At 38.4% G+C, this 10,274-nt stretch overlaps 1 non-coding gene across 1 annotated transcript; it reads left to right on the forward strand.

Annotated features, from left to right (window-relative positions):
* The first annotated feature begins 2,364 nt into the window (after positions 1–2,364).
* LOC118490900 lies at positions 2,365–2,471 on the forward strand. The gene has a single exon (XR_004890125.1). It is a non-coding gene; the product is annotated as a small nucleolar RNA R71 (small nucleolar RNA).
* The last annotated feature ends 7,803 nt before the right edge of the window (positions 2,472–10,274 follow it).

Raw genomic sequence — 10,274 nt, forward strand, 5'->3', positions numbered from 1 at the left:
GTATATATAATCGAATTTTAACTAAGCTTGTAATGCCGTTTCATAATTTTCTTATGTTAGTTCTTGCTAACGGTTGTAAACTTGCAAAAATATAACCTTATTAATCTTAGAATTCCCAACTTAAACTTTAGACAAGTAAAAAAAAATGAAATTTTTTTTTTGAAAAAAAATTTGGGGTGATTAGCGGTTCCAATAGAGTTTTGTGTAAGGCTTGTTATTTGGACTTGCAAAATTTCAAGGTTTTAGCATCCCCCCCCACACTTAAATTACGCATTGTCCTCAATGTGTCCCAAAAATAAATTTTTAGGTTGATTGAATGTGTAACATGGTGTTTAAAAGCAAAAATTTATGTTACTGGCAGTCTGGACACGGCCCCGTGGGGACCGGGCACGGCCCCGTGTTCAGGTGCCAGTAACGATAATTAAGAAAAAGAAACAGAAGCCTGGACACGGGGGCGTGTCTGGTGAACACGGCCCGTGTCCAGTTACCTGAACTGGGCATTTTCTTGCAGGGGGTTCAGCACGGGGCCGTGTTGGCTGGGCACGGCCCGTGTTGAACCTACTGTAACGGAGAAATCGTCGACGTGTGGCCTTGTTCTTGTGCATGGGGCCATGTTTCTCATTTCCCTTATCATCCTTTACCACCATGAGTGTGTTTTATTTCTGCAAATTAAAACTAAAAGATTAAACTAAGCTAAGGATAGTTCCGCGGAATGCCTCCGTGGTGCGCCACGTTTATAAGGGTCATTGGCTAGACCCAAAGTGAGGTTATATATTTTCTGAGTGGGATGTTTTGCATCCCATGTTGCACCGTCGGAGAGCAGCATCCAAACTCGAATCAATAACCTTCATGTAGTTGACCGGGTCATCGTCCTCTATTCTCTTCCCAACCCCGAACTTTACTTCATCATCTCCGTACCTTAAGGTGAGCGTTCCGTTATTCATGTCTACCACTGCTTGTTCGGTGGCTAGAAATGGTTTCCCTAGTATGAGGGGGACTTCGGTGTCTTCTTCCATATCAAGTATAACAAAGTCGGCCGGGTAGACAAATTTGTTTACCTTTACTAGGACATTTTCGATGACACCTTGTGGGAATTTGACGGATCGATCAGCAAGTTGTATGCTCATTTTTGTAGGACTCGTTGTTCCTAGGCCGAGTCTTTTGAACATTGATGAGGGCATGAGGTTAATGCTAGCCCCAAGGTCGGCTAGTGCATTACGAACGGGGGAGTCCCCGATCGAGCAAGGAATTGTGAAGCTTCCGGGATCGATTTTCTTTTGGGGGAGTTTGTTGAGTACGAGGGCAGAGCATTCTTCGCCTAAGTTAACTAATTGCAACGTTTCAATTTTCCTTTTATGAGTGAGGAAGTCCCTCATGAACTTAGAATATTTAGGCATTTGGGTTAGGACATCAATAAAAGGAATGTTGACATGCAATTGTTTTAGTGGACTTTCGAATTTTGCGAATTGCTCATTGGTCTTTTGACGAATTAACCTACCGGGGTACGGAACTCGAGGAGCTTTGGTAGGCTCTGGTATAGTCTCCTCTGTCGGCGGTGGCGCTTCCGCAGGACACACGGTGCGGTTTCGTAACGTGATGAGATGAACTTGTGCTTTTGGGTTTGTTTCGGTATTGCTTGGTAATGCGCCTGGTGGTCTCTCGGAAAAATTTTGGGCTAGTTGACTTAATTGTTTTTCTATGTTTTGAATACTAGCTTGTTGATTTCTAAAATTTGATTCTAATTGTAGAAACCTTTCCGAGTTTTTCTTTTCAGTGTCGGAGATGAGGCGAGATACAGTATCTTCAAGCCTTTCTCGTCCACCTTGTTGTTGAGTGAAATTTTGTGACTCATTTCTTGGTTGTTAAAAGTTTGTTCGTTGGTTTTGTTGGTTACTACTATTGCTGGGTTCTCTCCAACCAAGGTTAGGATGATTCCGCCATCCTTGGTTGTAAGTGCCCGTTGGAGGACCCGACGGCCTAGGTCTATTGTCAATGTGGCTTACCGACTCTTGTTGATCGTCTGTTTCTTTCATACAACTCCAATTTTCATGTGGCCCACCACACCCTTCATAAGCCATAACCGAGACCGTTTTTGTCATTTCCAATTTTTTTATTTTTGAAGAAAGGGCCTCGATTTGGGCTTGTAAAGAAGTGTTTTCATCAACCTTATGGGCGCCCGGGGCAATAGATTTATTGCCTCGGGGAGTGTGCCACTGGAAATTGGTTTGAGCAATTTCCTCAATTTGGTTATATATTTCATGCAGGCGGCGATTACCTAAAAGTCCCCCGGGGCTAGAGTCAAGTGTCTGCCTTGTGTGTGGCAACAACCCATTATAGAAAGTGGATACTTGTTGCCATATCGCAAGGCCGTGATGTGGACATTTTCGCAATAGCTCCTTGAACCTTTCCCAAGTTTCATATAAGGATTCCCCGTCCTCTTGTGAATATGTATTAATTTCAGTCATTAATTTAGCCGTTTTAGCGAGAGGGAAATACTTATATAGAAATTTTTGGGCTAGTTCATCCCAGGTGTTTACCGATCCAGCTGGGAGGGCGTTAAGCCAAGCTTTTGCTCGGTCTTTTAGTGAGAAAGGAAACTTTCGAAGGCGGATGGCGTCATTTGATGCTCCATTGATCCGAAAGGTATCACATATTTCTAAGAAATTAGCAATATGTAGATGGGGATCCTCGTCCGCAAGCCCATGGAAGGTTGCGGAGTTTTGGAGCATTTGTATCAAATGCGGCCGAAGTTCGAAGTTATTGGCTTCAACATTCGGTGCATTGATAGCGGCGCCGAGGTTACCTACGGTGGGTCGTAGAAAATCCATGAGAGTACGTTGATCCGCCATTGGAAGTGGATTTCCCGAAACCTTCTCTTGGTTTTTGGCTTTTAGTCTTTTTCTGAGAAAGCGTTCGGGTTCTTCTAGAGGTTCTTTTATGTCCTTATTAGAACTGGAGCTCATACACTACGTAGGGGTGGCGTCTGGTTCCAAGTCCTGCAATAAAAACAAAAAAGAATGCTGGTCAGAAGGTTCACCACGGCCCCGTGCTCAGTGAACACGGCCCGTGGTCGGAGTTACAGTGATTGTTTTCCAGATCCCAGTTACTGGAGAGTTGGATATGGCCCCGTGTTGCACCGACACGGCCCCGTGGTCAGCCTTCTGTAACTTAGAAAACTAAAAAACTGCCAGTAACAACGCTGGGCACGGCTCGTGTCCGACCAGGCACGGCCCGTGCTGAGCTCTGCAGAAGCTGAAAAACTAAGAAAATCCTAAAAAATTAAAAAGAAAAATAAAAATATGATTAGGCCGTTGATTCCTAACTTTCTTAAAATCCTTGTGTCCCTGGCAACGGCGCCAAAAACTTGATGTGCGTTAGGTGTAATATAATTTAGATGTATATTTAAGCCCTTTTTACACTTTTAGCCAAGTTTTAAATTTATAAAACACGATATTTACTAACACTAAACACACATATGGGCAAGGGCACCCATCGTGGACGTAGTATAGTGTTGGTAAGATGCCGAGGTCGTCCAAGGACACAAGGGCTTTTAGTACCGGTTTATCCTCAACGTCTAACCAAATCAAAATGTTAGAAAAGATTTTTAAACTAAGAAAATAAAAACTAACTAAATGCTGAAAATAAAATAAAAATAAAAAAACAGATAGACAAGATGAATCACTTGGATCCGACTCGTGTATGAGTATAACCTTTGATTATTTTTGCACTTTTGCACTTGTTTAAGAGATTATCTTAGTTATTGTAGTAGGCCCCTCTTTTGAAGGCGACGTTACCCTCAACCCAGTAGTTTGAGTCAGCAAGGATACAATCCTAAAGGGTCGGATTATTGAAAGATAATGAATTAAGTTATTAATGCAAATTATGGTAGGCCCCTCTTTTGGAGGTGACGTTACCCTCGACTAAGTAGTCTGAGTCAGCAGGGATACAGTCCTAAATAGCCGGGTTATCGTATTAATAGTAGTTAACTTATGAGGGGGTCAAAGAGTTTGGATCCCCGCCATCCAATACCTATGGGCATTGAAGGAGATCCTACTAAATTTGACCCAGGTCCCTTGCAGGACCTCTAAACGCTGAACAAGGGAAAGACCCTTACCAAACCGTTCCCTTAATCCCCGACCAGGTAGCCAACATACCTCCATATAGACCGTGGAGATATGAATGGTGAAAATCTTTTATTTTATATAGACAGTAAAATAATGCCAAGACACCACAGACAAACGATAAGGAAAGATCACCTTCAACATAAGCAACTAGTTATTAAAGTCATTAATACAAAACCAAATAAGAAGTGCAAAAGATTGAAAATAAAAAGTATTATACTAAACACTTATCTTCACCAAGTGATGTAAGAGACTTAGGCAAACATGGCCTTGATTGTCAAGAACTCTTACGATCAATCTTGGATCCCGAAACGACTCACAGACTCTATGATGGACAATGGATGATGGTGGTGGATGATGGTGTTGTGATGGTGGTGGGTGGTGGATGAAGTGTGAGAGAGGTGGTGTGCCAAGGGATGAGTTGCAATGAAACCAAGAACTCCTATTTATAGGCTGAACAGAAGGCTGGGCACGGCCCCGTGTCCGCTGGACACGGCCCCGTGCCTGTCTGACACTCTCTCTTTTCATTAATTGTAATTCGCAATTACAATTAATGCGCCTGCTGTACTTTCGCCACGCCCCCGTGTTCACTTCACTGGGCACGGCCCCGTGGTGGGCAATAGAAGCTTCTATAAGTTTGTCTTTTCTGCTGCTTCTTGGGCACGGCCCCGTGCTGGCTGAGCACGGGGCGTGTTCAGTCTTCTGCCTTCTCTATTTTGGTTGGGAGGATGCTGTTGAGGGGTCGGGCAATCCACTTATGTTCCTTTTCTTGTATTTATGTTAGATTTAGCTGTATTTTTGCTTCTTTTGTGAATTTGAGCTCATTTAATCCTGAAAATACAAAAGGAAGACAAAAGCACTCTTTTTCCAACATTAGTACTTAAAAAGGGTTAGTTTTATGCCTCATTTGATGTAATTTATATGTTGCATTTTACACACATAAGACAACTATTTTATAAAAATAAATGTAGATTTCATATTTATTTAGAATGACAAGCTACACGACACTTCTTTTATAAGATAAATGTAGTTTACATTTATTTCAAACTTTCGTATAACACGAAATCGTTTTATAAAAATAAATATATTTTATATTTATTTCAAACATCGAACAATACGAAGCCGTTTCACGAAAATAAATATAGTTTATGTTTATTTCAAATATCAAACGACATGATTTCGTCTTATAACATAAATATAGTTGATGTATTTACTTCAAACGACAAACAACACGACTCTTTTCATAAAAATAAATATATTGTATATTTATTTTAACAATCGAACAACACGACTTCTTTTATGAGGATGAATATAATTTATTTCCTTATTTCAAAGTTCAAACGACTCTTATTCATCTTACAAAGTAAATATAGTTTACATATTTACTTCAAATATCAAACGCGATATATAATACGAGTTTGTCATATACTATTTATATAAATATTCTTTTATACACATACGACTTCTCGAGACGGCTAACGCAATTACAACGAAATATTTATATTTTTATATAAATATTTATTTGTTTTTAAATCTCTCGAGAATCAAGTCTTTTCGAGACTTATTGATTACTTACGACATTAAGCGAAACTAAACAAAGTTAAAGTTAGTTATTTTCATTAAGTAACAACTTACCGTTGAATCGTTCGATTAACGATTCGGTAGAGCTCGATGACACGTAGTTTAGATACTGCGTTTATTTAGAAACTTATTAGGTATTTCGTGTTAGGAATATTGTAGAATGCACGCTAGCAAGTCAAATCTTGGAAACGACATCATCGAAGTCGTAATTAGCTAGCTTTGCACAAGGAATATTCAGGTGAGTTCATAACCCCACCATTTTACGGTTTTACACTTTTGTAAATGTTTTCGGGGTGGAAAGACATGCACGATTTTCAGAAACATACAAAGTTTTCGATTAACAAAGACCGTATATTTTTAGACAAAGCACGTTTTGCAAGAACATACAAAGTTTTGAACAAATGCAAAACTCGTATTTCTAAATCATAATACGAATGGATTTCGAGGAACTCAAATGATTTACGAAAGGTTTATACTAAACAAACCGGTTTTTACAAAACAAATACGTATTATCGAAATGTAAACGATTTTCATAACTAGGAGGTTCAGCCTTAGGGGCTGGGGAGGTTCAGCCTTAGTGGCTGGGGAGGTTTAGCCTTAGTGGCTGGGGAGGTTCAGCCTTAGAGGCTGGGGAGGTTCAGCCTTAGAGGCTGGGGTAAAATCAATGTTACAATTATACAGACATTTTTATACATGGTATTGTTAGCGTAGGGAGGGTTTTTACTACTTAGATCATGTGAGTGGGTAGGCTGGAACTAGAGGCCATTAATCCTCATAGTAGGACTGAGGGTCATTAGCGGTAGCTCTATCTGGGTGTAGTGAGCCCAACTCCAGGTCCACTGTACGGACCTTGGGGTGACTTTGAGCCCGACGCAAAAATCTGCTAGGTTCGAGTCTTCCTACAGCACTTCACACATATCAATGGCCTTGCAAACCATTGGTGATCTCTTTTTCCTTATTGCTACATACCAGGGACATACACACTTACAAAATGCTTGATTTATAAAAAATAAAAAAAAACCATGTTTTATACAAATTCAGAGTATAGGATTATACGGGCATAGAGTCAAAGTCAGGGTGGGCATTGACGGTTATACATACTTTACAAATACATGGTTTTACGAACATAGATCGTTACAAATACAAAGTTTCCATATAACTTGACAAGAAAATGATTTTAATTTCGTTTTCTCAACAATACTTCAAAAACCGGTTACTCAAAAAGATTTATTTCAAATCTTTTACAATCAATGTCACACCCCGATATTTCCACGTATTACCGGTGGGCCCGGTGGGGAGTATCGTGACGTAGTTGATATCACCATAGTCAAACAACACAATTTAATGCACAGCGGAAGCAAATGATAAATATATTACAACCGAATGAGAATATCAAAGTATTACAAGCGGTATGTAAAAGATCCACAGGCGGATCAAATAAAAGAAAAACTGTTCAACAGACTCCCAGCCAATTACGTACAGTACCTGTCACTTAACCTTTTTGGAAAATATGTCAGTTTACACTGGTAAATACAATTTAACTGACTCATTTTGAAAACGTTTAGAAAATTGATTTGAATGCACAAGGCACAAAACATTTTATAACTTGGGACAATTTTATTAATAAAAATCTTGTATATGATTTACATGTTTGTCCAACATTTAGGGCCGGTGATTATACAAGCCGGTCAAAATTAATAGCCACACCACAAATATAATCTCACAAGAAGACACCCTTACGAGTGAGTACATCTTTTACATATGCAACAGGAGGTGTTTTGCCTACACCTTGTGCTTACGTTGTGGCCATTCACTTTTTAAAATGAGCCAAGGATATCCAGGACACGGTCATTAACCCCCAATGTTATTTGTTATCAAGCAATACAGATTAAAACGGGATTATGCAATTTAATCATCTCCGATTAAAAGGTTTCTACACCCGACCAAGCGGTATTTTTATAATACTGTATCCCAAGCCCGTATAAGGGAAAATAAGTTAAAAGTATTTACCTGAGCTAAAAATAAATTCAATCCCAGCTGTATATCAAATCAGCAAGCACAAGTACTTCTACTGGGGCTCTTAATCTGGAACGAAGGTTATTAACCTATTAGATTCCTAACGGGTCTTATTTAAGTCGTAACTTAGACCGGTTAGTTTTAAGGAAGGGTTTACGGTTCAAGACGCAAGATTAAGCGCAGACCAGATTAGAATGTGATTTAGAACCGACAAGTTTGGAGACTTGTATAATATGGGTAAACTAAACACATTCTGGATTTTGAAGTGAAAATGATAAGGTTTGACCCGTTTCGGTTATTTTATGCAAACTAGTTACATAAACCGATCCGAACGCGAAACATGCGTAAAGGGTAACCATAAGAGTCATGAACATGTTCCACAAGTTAATATGCCTTTAATATGTTGTGATATCAGTAGGATATCTTCCATTATGCCCAAAACGAATTTAAAACCAATATATGCCCCGTATGGGTATTTTGGTCATTTTAATGATTATAAAAGAGGTTAAATAATTATTTGAGGTTCTGGTCTAAAATGATCAGTAAAAATACTTAGTTTAATAAGTTATATCAGTAAGCTATCTCACATATGTGAAATTTATCATTTATGACCAAACTATGCACCGTAGGGGCATTTTGGTCATTTCACATATGCTTTAACGGTTAATTTTGGAAATCTGAGTTCACAAACCTTTATTTACTGTTAAAGTATAAAAATTTATTCATAACATCAGTAGGTATCAAGCTTTAGGTGCCCAATATGGTTTTAACCCATACTATGCGCCTAAATCGCATAAAAGTCGGTATTTGACGATATTTGGGTCGATTAATGAAATCTGAGATTTTGATCAGCCTTTACTATTTAAAATAACTTATTTAACATATAAAATCAGTAGAAAAAGGTTTGGTTTGTAAAGGATGTGTAAAACTTATTTTATTAGCGAAAAGGGCATTATCGTCAAGTACCAAGCCTATGCGATAACTCTATGTTATGATCATATTAAAATTTTATAAAAATTTCCAAAAATCCCTAAATATTATATTATATCAGTAGATAAAAGGTTTGATGACAAAAATTGAGTTTAAACAGGCTTTATGCCGAAAATGCCATTTTATTAATAAAAAGCTTTCAATTTACGCTAAAGCGCATAACTCCCATTTTAGACCACGAACTGATGTGAAATTTTATGGACATGTTTATAAATCAGTAATAAAGGTTTTACTCCTTTCACATTTTCAAAAATCTTGTTTTAATATCAAAAGGGCATTATGGTCAACATTTAGGCATTATGGAAACATGTAATGAACTCTAATTCTAAAGGACCAAGTAGTATAACTTCAGGAGGTTATACTAACATATAACATGGTCACAAAGGAACCCTAAGGAATAATTAAACTAAGCTAATTCGGGTCAGAACTGAAAGTCAAAGCCAAAGGTCAAACTTTGCGACTTTCGGTTGTGAACCGAGCCTATACTTAAAATTGTCGGACTGAACATGTTTGGACATGTTCAACTAATATTTACCAAGTTATTAAAATGACAAAACTGATTTTATAGCTTCTTTATTATTAGTTATGAATTTTATTTAAAAAGTAACCCGTTTGACTTTTATTTTAATTACTTTGACCCGACAATTAACTAAGTAAGGTTGCTAATCAGTAGGTGCCCTCTTAGGGGTTTATTACCTACATGATTACCAACTTATAGTTACTTCTAATTAGACTAACTACTGGACCATTGGTGATTAATCACTAAGTCAAACCTTAATTACGATAAGGTTGATTTTTGGTCATTAAACTAATCAAAACTAAGATTAGGAGGTTAAGGACACTTACAAATGGTCCTTAGGATTAAATTGAAGCTTAGGAAACAATGCTTGATGTCCAGAGAGCTCCAGATTGAGAGAGGAGATGATAGCAAGGGAAATGAACAAATGGGAATGATGAAGAACACTTCTATTTATAGGTTTTGGAAGATCATAGGATGATGACAAGTGTTATGGAGGGATAACAAGATCATAACAGGTGTAAACCAGTTTCCAAAACCATTAAAGGATCCATAGAATCAAATATGTGAGACAAGGAAGCAAAACCAAAGCTGGTTTTTGATTTTCTGTTACTGGGCATGGCTTACGGACCGCAAGGGTCCAGCCATACGGTCCGTAAGGACCAGGCCAGCTCACCAGAAGTTTCAAAAGTTGACATATTTGGCCCCTGCACTTCCAAATGCCATTTCCGACACATCTAAGGCTCGTTAAACCATTTTCAAGGCTATACAATGATGCCTAAGCATAGGGAACATGAAACATGCTCAAAAATGTGCCGGATGTCGGTTCGTTTGGTCGTACGGTCACGTTGTTTGGCTAATTACGACGAAACACGGACGGACGCGAAAAACGAACCAAATTACGCGACGAATGGGATTTTATCAAGCCAAACACTAAAATAGAATATTTTAGTGCTTACATAAATTTTTGGATGTCCGGATATATTCAGAACGTATGATATGCGCGAAAATGCAAACTTATGCACTTTTTGACGCTTTTAGACCCTGTT

The sequence above is a fragment of the Helianthus annuus genome, chromosome 3, assembly GCF_002127325.2.
Source record: "Helianthus annuus cultivar XRQ/B chromosome 3, HanXRQr2.0-SUNRISE, whole genome shotgun sequence".
Lineage (NCBI taxonomy): Eukaryota > Viridiplantae > Streptophyta > Magnoliopsida > Asterales > Asteraceae > Helianthus > Helianthus annuus.